Source organism: Sciurus vulgaris (genome assembly GCF_902686455.1).
Source record: "Sciurus vulgaris genome assembly, chromosome: 16".
In the NCBI taxonomy this organism is placed as follows: Eukaryota; Metazoa; Chordata; class Mammalia; order Rodentia; family Sciuridae; genus Sciurus; species Sciurus vulgaris.
Genome location: NC_136477.1, coordinates 22,129,105 through 22,142,159, shown reverse-complemented (window position 1 = coordinate 22,142,159; position 13,055 = coordinate 22,129,105).

Sequence of the window (13,055 nt, the reverse complement as noted above, 5' to 3'; positions counted from 1 at the left end):
GTGCATTTGGGCACATATGAAGTTTATCTTTATTGGTCAGGCCAGCCCCTTCCCCCTCACCTATTTGTCAAGGGGCTGTGAATCTGTCACAATCAGTTGTTAACTGCTGATAGCCATTTGTTCCATTTTCTCTTCAGCTGATTTCCTTACATCCTCAGTAATTTTACATCTAAGACTAAATACTGTATTCTGAAAATGGACTGCTGGACTTCCTGTTTCTCACAAGGGTACCTGTCATCAGAAGGTGAATAGATCTGCCAACTGGCTAACTCTACCCAGAGAATTTCATAGAACCTAATGGGGAAAGGAAAAATGTACCCTGCCTCGATTCCTACCAAGAACTCAAAGCATGTGTCCCTATGTGAATTTCATTTGCCATGACAGTCACCATCTTGAATGGTAACTTCCATGATTTCCCCCAGAGTAACCCTAACTGGGCTCCCAGCAAACTAAATAGACAAAACCATTAGCATAGTATACGAAGCTTTCCAACAGACACTGCCACCAGGAGTATGCCCCACTCTCTGATGTTACCTTACGATAAGCCAGGTACATTCTGGCTAAGATTAAAATCACTTCTGTTCTAACCAAATATAAATGCCCTTCTTTCTGACCCAAATTGCAGAGCTCCAACTGATCTTGCTGCCGCCCAGGACCACCCTTCCGTCAGTAAGTGTCTGAATAAATTGCACTCTGCTGCAATTCTAGATCTGCCTGCCTCTTTTCCTTTTGCCTCAGGGAACCCTGGAGTCAGTTATGCACTAGGACTGGGTTGTTTGAGAACAACCAGCAATGCATTTCTACCTGTTCTCTCCTGCCTAAACCATCAGCAGTTCCTCCCCTAAGAGTCAGAGCCTCTTGGTTACATTGTCATTATGCTCAGTCTTAAAGTTTGTCATCCCCCAGAGTATCAATAGAGTTAAGAAGGACACACTCAAACTTTCGGAATCAGACATTATTACCCTGTGCACAAGTATAACTGTACGACTGGTGGGATTCTGCATCAGGTATAACCAGAAGAATGAGAAATTATACTCCATTACATCTGATGTATCAAAGTGCATTCTACTGTCATGTATAATTAAAACAAATTTTTAAATTTTTAAAATAAATAAAACACTTGTTTTTTTAATGTAATAAGCTGCCTCCCTTTCCCCCAAAAGGGAACAGTCCCTCCCCACCCAGGCCTTCCTCCACTTCTGTGATAGAGGACAATCTACCTTAAGAGTACTGATTGGGTTTCATCATCAGACCTTCAAGATCTCATCAGAAGTCATTTCATATCCCTTTAACTTTGATTAAACTCCTCATCCCAATATAAAATGGCTTCCCGACGGTTGGGGAAATCCATTAACTTCTAGAAAGCCAACAGCAGAACCCACCTGGAGGCCCATAGCAGGTGATGGTACCCTGCCCACATCCTCTGGGCAGGTGTTCACCTTTAAAGGCTAAAGGCTCCTGCCTGCCCATACCTTGACTCTCTGCCTAGGTATTTTTGTGGGGTTTTGTTTGGTTGGTTTGGTTTTGAGCCTTCAAAGCTCAATCTGGAAGTACAGAGTTAATGACCCTGGGAGGAGCTCTCATCCAATGACAACCGGGTATTTGCTAAGTAAATGCGCCAGCTCCCTTGCCCCAGGGGAGGTGCCCTATCCTACCCGGTCTCACATGTCCACAGCAGTCACTTTTGAAAATGACCTTGACCAAGAGCCTCCCCTTTCCTACCTCCCCGCTCTATGGGTAACTTTGGGGTGCCTCCAAATAGATTACTTGTATATAAAACTCTCATCTCAGATTGTGTTTCCACAGAAGATGCCCATCTTTAATAAAATGTACACCCAGAAAGATCTAAAGGACTGCAGCACCCCACAACTGCTGGCAGACGTCCACAGGAGGGATATACCAGGCAGAGCCTCTGGCAGCTGAGGGAATCCTGCCTGTGCAAGCCACCCACCTTCTCCCCAGAATGAGCCAGAAGCCTGGTGCCTCTGTCAGAGCCATAGGTTCTGCCCTCTAGACTGGGGGGTGCCCAGAGAAGGCTGCTGGGAACGGAAGGGATGCAGATGCCAAGAGCCTTTCACTGCCTATAGGCACACTTCACACTGACAGGCTACCGGGGGTGTAGCACTATTTTTATTTAAAATGCCAGTTGCCATGGTAACATTCACATGACCCGATACTTATTCTAAGTCACACAGAAAATACCCTTGGGAAGGAAGGGAGAAGCCCCATGTGAATGCAGTACAGCCCAATGCCTGGAAAGATCGTCACCCCAACGTCCCTGTCTCAAGTTGTCCTCACAAAAAAATCTGCCTGAGTCTTCCAACAGTTTCACTTTTGCCATTCACGAAAAGGTTCAGAGACAAATGGGGAGTGTTGCGTTCTGTCCAGGTGGCCTGGTGAGCTGCAGCATCTCGGGGGACGTCATGAGTTTCCTCTGGAGTGACCTCAGCCACATATCAAGACTTGAGTGCTTAGAACAATGGTCAGCCCTGGACACAAGGTGGGTGGTGAAGCGACCTTTGAAGCCCTGCTGACAGCCTTGCTCAACTTCCCACAGCCCATAGGGAGTTGGCATCCCCATGGCCCTGCATGGAGAAGCCAGGGTGCCCACAAGTCTGGGTAGGACCAAGTCACATGGCGGGCACCCACACCCAAGGAGGAAAGGAAAAACATCCAAAAGGAATTGACTTGTAAGGACCAGAAGGAGAATTCATTCTATAGCAGCCCCACCCCTGCAAGTACCCCCTGACCCTGGACCTTGCGGATTAAGTTTCTTTGCACCTTGAGTGGTTTATTTCTCCTTAAAAGCCCAGGGTGGGCAAAGGCTAACCGCTGAGGCCTTCAAACACTGAGGACCTGGGGGGCTTTGGACAGAGGTTACAGTGGTTCAGCACACTTTGGGGCTCACCACCCTACCCATGCTGTGCTAGGCAAGTAAGTTACTTTCTAGTTCTAACCTCGAGATTTTTATCTGTGGCCTGGGCAGAACAGTGAAGCCAGAATTAAAGACAGGCAGTTATAATAGGTGATTAGGGCAAATCGAGGAAATGGAGGCCAATTTGGATCTGGGAAGTTGGAGACCACTCCTGGGAGATTGGAATGTCAATGTCTCCAGAGCTCTTTGATTACCAAGATTACCTGCATCTACCACCCCTCCTAGAAGGCTGCAGACCGGGAACTGCTAATTAAACCCCCTTGGGTCCCTACCTGCCTGGATCACTCCATTTGGCCCATCTGTTTCCCACCTTTTTGCCATCTCACCAGCATCTCCTGGGCCTGGTTACATAGGCAGGAAGGAGAGCGATAAGCGGGGAGAAAGCAGGAGAACAAAGGCAACTTTAGTCTATAAGAGGGGCAGGGCAATCTTGCTTCTTGGGATACCAGAATACCAGCCATGGCCCCCTTCTTCCTCCCAGAAGTGTGTGATACTACCTTTAATGCTTGCCTCGGCGTGCTTCTCTAATGTTCACACTTCAACATTTGAGGAAGCAGAACTCATCACCAATAACCAGCGGTATCAACAGAACCCATTTCACAGGTTCTTCATGAGACTTAAGTAACAATTATAAAGCACCTGGTGCACAGCGTACCTAATAAATAATTGCTAACATTGTGATTGTGGGGATGTGGTAGCACTGACCATTTTGTTAGGGTAACAAAAAAGTGGACTAACAAAATACCTGAGGCAGGCTGGCTTTATAAAAAGGTTTATTTAGCTCACCATTTTAGAGGCTAAAAACTCAAGATTGGGTGATCTCATTGGAGCCTCTAGTGAGGCCCTAATGCAGATGAATGACACACTGCTGGAGCATGTGGGTAAGAAATCAATTCTCCAAAATAGGACGGCAGAGAGCAGCTGGAATCCCACAACCCATTCCAAGGACATCTGCCCTCAGTGACCTAAGGACCTCCACTAGGCCTATTTTTTTTTAATTTTTTTAATTTTTTAGGTACTGGGGATTGAACTCAGGAGCACTCAACCACTGAGCCACATCCCCAGCCCATTTTTGTATTTTATTTAGAGACAGGGTCTCACCGAGTCACTTAGGGCCTAATTTGCTGAGGCTGGCTTTGAAATGGAGATCCTCCTGCCTCGGCCTCCTGAGCTGCTGGGATTACAGGCCTGCACCACCATGCCCACCACAGTCCTCACCTCTTAAGGTTTTTATCACCTCTAACATCACCACACTGAGGATCCAGCATCCAAAACATGAACGCACACCCAAACAATTGCAACCATACTTAAAGAGCACCAACTGAACAAAACTGCATTTTTCAAAGAGGAATGAAGGGAAGGGAGGGGAGATAGTAAAAGGCAAGACAGTGGGATGAATCTGACATAACTGTCCTACGTACATCTTTGAATACACACAGTGCATCTCACCATCTTGCACTCCCACAAGAAATTAGTTTTTAAAAAAATGGTAACTATGGGTAAATGGCAGAAAGATCAATCCAGCGAGGGAAAGGAGCAGGGGGTGGGAAGGAAGGGGAAGGAAAGGTTCTGGACTTTTCCAGAAGGACTGAATTAGAACAAGATATATTCCATGTTTTTATAATTATGTCAAAATGGATTCTACTGTCATGTGTAACTAAAAAGAACCAGTAAAATAAAAAGAAATAATTTAAAAAACCAAGTCTGACTTGGTCTGTTTTGGAAAGACCCCAACCTGAGACACCACCTCACATAGTATAGGGAAAATGAGGAAGATATACATCAAGCTCTCAGCACAGTGAACACTTTGTTAAACATCTAATGCCAATTATTAAATATAGTACTTAGGGATGGAGTGGAGTTTGGTTATATATTTACTTTGTATGTTCGTGAGCTCATTAGGTACTCTATATCCCTAGACCTGGGAGTACTCTAATTTGGGATTAAACTTATCTATAAATGCTTCTCCAAATTTTTTATATATTTTTAATTTTTGATACAGGGGATTGAACCCAGGGGCACTTTACCACTGGACTTCACTCCCAGTCCTTTATTTTGAGACAGGGTTTAAGTTGTCTAGAGCCTGAGGCTGGCCTCAAACTTGTGATCCTCCCACCCCAGCCTCCTGAGACGGGATTATAGGCACCCAGCTCTTCCATTAAATTCTATTGTTTGTGTGTGTGTGTGTGTGTGTGTGTGTGTTCAGGGATTGAACTCGGAGGTACTTGACCACTGAGCTGCATCCCTAGCCCTAGTCTGTATTTTATTTAGAGACAGGGACTCACTGAGTTGCTTAGCACTTCACTTTTGCTGAGGCTGTCTTTGAACTCGCGATCCTCCTGCCTCAGCCTCCCAAGTCATTGGGATTACAGGCATGTGCCAGCACAAATTCTTGATATTCACACAGATCATTGAGAAGGACTATTTTGTTGATTCTTTTTTCTAATAAAATTCCCACCTAACTCAGAACAGAGGTTGTATGGAGCAGGTAAGACCTTAGGCAAAATTATGCAGTCAGCACCCTCTTCCCTTCACCCTTCAGGTTCACTCACAGTGGTCTCCTGCTGCCCAGTGATCCTTCCCCATGCAGGAGAGCCCCTGTGCTCCCTAAATCTGTCTTATCTCAGCTATCAAAACTAAAACTATACAATGAACATATTCATACTAAGGTGTGACTGATCATCTTCCACTGGAGCAGGGATTCCTCACTGAGGAGAATGAGCATGTGCCTTGGCTGTCTCTGAGGATGTCTGGAAGCAGATCACACTTTGACAAGGCTTGAAATTTCCTTTGAATACCCCACTTCAGCTGGATCTCTCATGTAGCATTTTATATTCTACTCCATAGTGTACCTCTATTTTAGAAAACAGAATTGGGGTCAACGAACCATGTTAAGTAGGAGTCACATTTCCCGACTTCTGATCGGAAACCCCTTGATTTTGTTTAATCTGTTGGCTTGGTTGTCCTCTAATTCTGCACGGCTGCTTTGCATGTTCTTAGAAAATAAATCTGATGCATGCGATGGAATATTTGAATCAAAATTAAAGAGAGGTCTGCCTTCTCTACCCACAGCTCCCCCTCCTATTTAGAGTAGAGAGCCTCAAACTTTAGTATAGAGAAGAGTTGTAGGGAAAGGAGATTTTTTAAAAATGCAGTTCCCCAGTCCCATACCCGGAGGCCGATTCTGTGGGTCTAGGGTAAGCTTTGAGATTCTTTTACAAACTGGGATGCTGGCCATTCCAATGAAGGTCATCTTTAGATTCTCACTTTGTTCCTTTAAATTAGCATTTCTTAAAGAGGTGTCCCTGGAGCACCCCTCTGCCCACCTATGCCCTGGTTCCACTAAGCTCCCAGAGGTATTGAACAGATCAGAGAATGCTGCTTCTGCCTATCAAAAGGTGAACAGTTTAAAAATCCAGTGCTTCACAAAGAAATGTTGACCTCAAGGATTAAAAGCCCACAAATGAACCAGTTCACTTCTAGTCTATTGCATGAATATGATTTTTTAAATCCATGATTATTTATAGACATTCCAGGAGTAGGAGCTTGCCATAATGTACACCCTCTGAAGATTACATGTACATGATCAAATAGTAACAGAAGACACAGGCTGACCCTTGGAGGTATTTGACATGGTCCTGGCAGGTATATGCTCTGCAGACAAAGCTCTTGGAATTTTTCTGACATCAGAAGAACCCTACACTCCATCCAAGATTTCTGCTCAGGAATATATTGAACATGTGCACCCCACTCTTCTTATTTAGCACACCATCATTTCCATGTGGATCAAGATTCAAAAAAAAAAATAGAAACTATTGGCATCAAAATAACTAGTGAAAATAGAAAAATTTCAAAAAGATTTACTAGACAATCAATGATCAGTCACCTTTCAACATGACCCAGTCTGCCACACCACCCAGGACACTCATTCATCAGTTCCACTGGGTCTAAACAAAAGCTTCCTCCTTCACAGTGGGTCAAGGGACAGACTTTGGGGAACGGGAGCCTCCAGGTCTGCACATTTACTTCCAATTAGTGCTGCAGACTACACCAAAAGGAAGGCAAGGACCAGGACCTAGGAAGCCCTGCGATTGTAATGAGAGAGAAAGCTCCAATATGTTCCCATCCTCCTCAATCAATGCAGTCACAGACACAGAGGGAGTCCTAGACCCCCACACTGACACACAGGGTAACTCTTGGTAAGCCTTCTCAGTCCTAAAGAAGGGGTAGGTTCACCTATTTCTGGGAAGGAATCATTCTCATAATTATAAGAATCAACCAAATTATAATATACCATGTTATTTATCTACCACTTTTCTCACCAGCTCCCATCAGATTGGGTCCAGGACTACCATATATTGTTTACTACCAGATTCCTTCCTCCATCCCTCAACTTCCCAAATCCCATAATTTTTCCCTTCCTCCCTCCCTCCCTCCCTTCCTCCCTCCCTCCCTCCCTCCCTCCCTCCCTCAGTCCTGTTAGTAAAAGAGGCTCTCCAACCACTTTTCCTTTGGAAAGTTCCCTCAGAACAGAGTTTGACTTAATTTGGGTTCTCTCAGAGGGAAGATCCTGGATTTGGGTACAAGGAATTTTACTTGGGAAGTGACCCAGGAGACATTGGGTTACTTCCAAACATAGGGAAATGGAAAAATGTGACATGGAAGGATCCTATATCAAGCTAGTTACCCCTGAGGCCACTGGAACCTAATGTCACCCACAAGGAATGCTATGGTAGTGTCAAAGAAACACCTCAAAGAACTGGAGCATCCATTTGTTGGGGGCTAATCCCAAGGACTGTGAATTCCTTGAATTTTGGGCAATCAGAAAAAAATGACTTCTGCTGCCAAGAAAACTTTCAGGTGACAAAATGCATGTTTAGGCAACTACAAGTCTGATGGCAGGGTGGTAAGGACATGTTGGTGTGGGCAGGGCACCAGCCACAAGAGCTACTCCTCCTAAGGCTATAACATTCTATGGCTCTTTACCATCTTATCAAAGACAACTTCCTGTCAATAGTGAGACTGAGGAATGCCAGAAAGATGAAAGGATAGACAGAAGTGAAAGGAGAAAATCTGCTCATCATTATCATATTTCTAATGTAGCAATCCTCATCATAAAGGAAGGAGATTGATCCCTGGGGGAACACAACATATATGGAAGCACTGTGATATAATTTCAAGTGGACTGGAGTGTAACGCTTTATAGAATACACATGTAAAAAGAAAAGTTCAAGGAATTCTCACTGAGGAAAATAGAAAAGTGATCCCCACATTGGTGAACCTTAAAAAGAACAGATAGGACAGGTTTGATGGTTTCAACAAGTAGCATGGACTTCAGAAGTTTGGGAAGTGCTGTCAGCGTGAGGAAGATCAAAAAGCTGAATATCATGTGACCAGGGACCCTGTGAAGTAGATGAGAGTTACCTTGTCATTTAAAAAGATGAGGCAGCTCAGGAGGCTGAGGCAGAAGGATTACAAGGATTACAAGTTCAAAACCAGACTCGGCAACTTAGCAAGACCTTGTCTCAAAAAATAAAAAGGGCTGGGGATATCGATCAGTGGTTAAGCACTCCTGGGCTCAATCCCTTGTACCAAAAGAAAAAGGTGAGCTACTTTAGAGTATGTTGGCAACCCAGCCTCCTTTCAGAAAACAAGTCTGCCCAGGCACGGTGGCACATGCCTGTAATCAGGCGGGGGAGGCTGAGGCAGGAGGATCACAAGTTCAAAGCCAGTCTCAGCAACTTAGTGACACCCTGTCCCAAAATAAAAGTTAAAAAGGGCTGAGGATGTGGCTCAGTGGTTAAGTGTCCCCAAGTTCCAATCCCAGTACCAAAAAAAAAAAAAAAAGAAAAAAGAAAAGAAAAGAAGATTGACCCATCTTAAGGTTCTCTAAGTATTACTAGTGACTCTCCAAATTGCTTGGCTTCTCAGTCATACTACTGTGATCTCCCCCTAAAACTCAGAATCTGAGATCTGAGCTCATGTGAGCCTAGGTCATCGGTGGGGTGATCTCATAAAGCAGGAGTGAAGCAGTGGGAAATGGGAGAGACAATAGATGGTACATTAATGAGCATGGTCTGTTACTGCAATTGGGGCTCAGTCCTGCTGGGTGCTTTCTGAGGAATTATGAAGAACCTGCCTCCGGTAGAAAGGTGCATACTCATCCATAGGTCCCCTTCCCCAGAGACATGCACTCTCTTGTATTTTGGGACTAGTGTATGTACAAATCCAATGGGCTCTTCAACTTTGGAAAAGTTCTAAAGAAAAACAGAGGGTTTGCTGATGATGTCCATGTAGCATGTAACTCAGGTCTCCACAGAACCCTCACGTGCTGCAGCCCTTGCCCAAGGCCCACATTTTCCCGTTTCCAATCAACAACTGAGTCCAATAAATGTACTGGCAACAGACATTCCTGCTTTACGCAAGGTCCCTCTGAAGGGCAATCTTTGCTTAGGGTCTCCCTGTTGGCCCAGCCAAGTGCCTCAACTACTCTTCTTTCCCAAGTATCGGATCTGGATTACGATCCGAAGCTCCCTTTACCGAATCCTGCTTTCTCCACTTCCCCCCACCTCACAGGTGCTCCCCAGTAAATCTCTTGGTCCTCTAATCCTGTTTTAGCCTCCCCTAGGACAACCTGAAACGAACACCATCAGCAGAGTTTGGAACTGTCTGCGACTGTGGTGCTGAAATAAAATAGGCCAGAGACGCAGAACAAAATATATCTCTATTCTTTCTCCATGGTTGGGTAACCACTAAATGGAGCAGCATATTCCCTTGGTTCTTCCTAGCTAGGTGAAGTAGGTGGTGTTTTCAAAGGACTTAATTAAATGCCAACTGGGGGAATGAAGAGATTGCCACAAGACCACATAAAAGGTGGTTTCCACGGGTGTTGTTCCTTGGGAATGTGAATGCTGCTGAAGTCTGCAAAGTCACCATCAGTCCGTCACAGTTTTAGAACAAGGATCAGGGTGACTTTTATTCTCCTACTTCCCAGCCTCCAGCAAGTGTCTCATATTTTCGTAGCCTGTAGAAATTCAAGTGGGAAGATTAACTGGAAATGCAGCTCCACACTTCCAGTGCATGCTGCAAAGAACACTGAAGAATGGTAATGAGACTGAGGACCGGCAGTTTGTGGTATGGAGAGCAATGTACCCTGTAGGTCACCAGATGGCACTGTCTCATGTGGAGTTAGGCATCTTTGTTCCACAGGGGTGATGAAGTAGAGAGGGAAGAGCTTGGATCTTGCCAACAAGGCTTAAGTCCCACCCCTGCTGTGGGTCAGCTCCATGACACTGGCATATAACATCACATCTGAGCCTCAGTAACTTCCTTTGTAAAGCAGAGGGGGGACTAGATCAGAGATTTTCAAACAGTGCTCCAAGGAACCCTAGGGAACCCCAGCCCCCTCCACGAGTTACTAAGCAGTTCAGGTGAGAGGAGGTCAAGTCGAGCTAAATTAGGGTAAGTTTGTCTTTATCTGGTTCTCACTTTAGAGTTTTCCTTTGAAACTTAAAAGTTTGAGAACTTTAGGCCAGGATGATTTTTAGGGTCCTTTCTACCTTGCTTTTTCGTAAGTCTATGGGACTTTGAGCAAAATCTAGATCCTGTCACAAATAAATATATGACTTGGGAAGCCACCTAATGTATCTGACTCATCTGTAAAATAATAAACTATAGTTTGATGAATACCTGTGAAGGGTGAGATGATTTCTCACATGTATCCAAGACAGGTGCCATCAGTATCCACATCTGGCAGCTGAGGAAGCCGAGACTTAAAGGCAGAGCAACACACGTTACTCAACCAGGAAGTGGTTCAGTATCCCCATCAGCCTCCAAAAGCTATGGTTTTTCAACTGTGCTGCCTGCCTACAATAGAATAGTATGAGGAATAAATGAGATTATGAGTATAAAAATTTTTAAAAAGCATTTTACAAACAGTTCAAATCATGATGCAAAAACAGAATTATAGTTGTTTTACAGTCAGAATTACTTTTATCCAAGTGGACTTGGCTCCCTATTGAGAGTTCCATAGTATACTATTGTAAACGTTTTTGTAAATATAGTATAGTGTTTCTGGTTTAAAATCTCCTTTCAACAGAATTTGGATTTATAGTCCTTGCTCATCCCATGTTCTGGACCTAGTTCCCAAACATTCCCAACCTACGAAGCCCTGCACACCGCCCCCCACTTTCCATCATGGGCCATTGCCTCTTTGCTTGCTTATGGCTGATGCAACCCAAGCCATGGCTCATACTAATTCCATACTTGCCTCTGCTGCCATTGCTATAGACAGGGAAAAAGTCCCCATGCTAAGGACGCTGACAAGGAGACACTAACCGCTGTGCCTTTGAACTACATTGGACACCCAGAATTCCAACTACCCCATTGGCATCTCTGGAGTGTGGGAAAGTTCATGCCCTGTGGGAAGTCTTTGGTGGATCAGAGACAGGGAGGTTGGAAAGTATCACCAGATCAATTAAAGTCACACTCTCTCCCACAATAAACTGTTTCAAGATGCAAGCTTTTCCTATGACCAGCTTTATGTATTTAATTCAAGTTTAAATAGTATATTCACCCAGCCTTTTTCCTGTAGTTATATTTTATATCCTTAATGTTCACTTGTTTCTTTCTCAGGATCGTCATGAACTCATGGCAAAGCAGATTTAAGTTGTTATTTTTTACTACTGTTCTCTTTGAGATTCTCCATCACAACATGGCCAGTGGGAGACTCTTTAAGCTGACCTCTTGGTCCTTTCAGGGCTACCACAGATATCTTTAAAAGTAGTCTTGCTTTTCAACAATAGGGTGGATGTTCCATGACCACAGTGACTTTCCCTGAACTGTATACATGATCTTAATTATTTTCTCTTTTCTGCTGATTTTGGTATTTATTCTTTTTCTAGGGCCTTGTGGTGTAATGTTATTGATTTGGTATCTTCCTATTCTTTCAATGTATGAGTTCAACGCTACAAAATATTCTTCTAGAACCATCAGTGTCCCAGAGATTTTGATATGTTGTGTCATTATTCTCATTTACCTCTAAGTATTTTTAAATTTCATCCTGTTTTCTTCTGCTATCCAGTCATCATTCAGTAGTGAATAACTTAGTCTACAAGTGTTAATTTCTATCTTTTTAACTTCTCATTGATTTTTAATTTCATTCCATTATGATCTGATAAAATGCAGGGTATTATTTCTATTTTTTTGTATTCGCTAAGAGTTGTTGTATGTCCTAAAATATGGTCTGTTTTAGAAAATGTTCCAAGTGTGGCTGAGAAGAAAGTGTATTCAGTTACTGATGGATGAAATATTCTATGTGTGTCTGTTAAGTCTAAATTAATTATATTTTTTAGTTCTGTGGCTTCTTTAGTTTTTATTTGGATGATATGTTTAGTGATGAGACAGGCATGTGAAAGCCACCCAGTATTATTGTGTTGAGGTCTATTTAATTCTTGATATTGGGAAGGGTCGCTTGGTGTATATCAGTTCTCCATTGTTTGGGGCATAGATATTTATGACTGTGTCATTTCTCATTGTTGTATGACTCCCTCAAGCAGTATGAAATGGTCTTTATCTCTTTTGAATAACTTAGGCTTAAAATCCACTATATAAGATATGAGGATAGAAACCCCCGCTTGTTTTTAAGATCCATGTGAGTGATGTGTTTTTCCCCATTCTTTCACCTTCAGTCTGTGGATGTCTTTACCTGTGAGGCGAGTCTCTTGGAGACAGCATGCCATTGGGTACATACAAGCTGCTCTCAAAGGACCCCATGTTCCCTTTGCTAGAGACTAGTATAGAAACCACAAAGGTACACATCAGATGGTTTCACATAAACACTGGCAAAAGATGGAATGGCATGGCCGCTGGGCCAATTGAGGGTAAAGTTAGAAAAACATTTATCTTCAGCATCATGAGTTTTAGGTTAATATTTCTAACTTAACTCTAATATGACTAAATTATTTTAGCCTTTTAATATTTAAATTCATTTCTCTATGATATCCACACCTATGTCACCTATGTTTTAATGTTTCATCCAAACTATAATTGAATAATTTTTTGTTTTGTCTATTTCTTTTGTAATTCTTATGTTATTGACCATAGCTCTAGTCATTTTAAC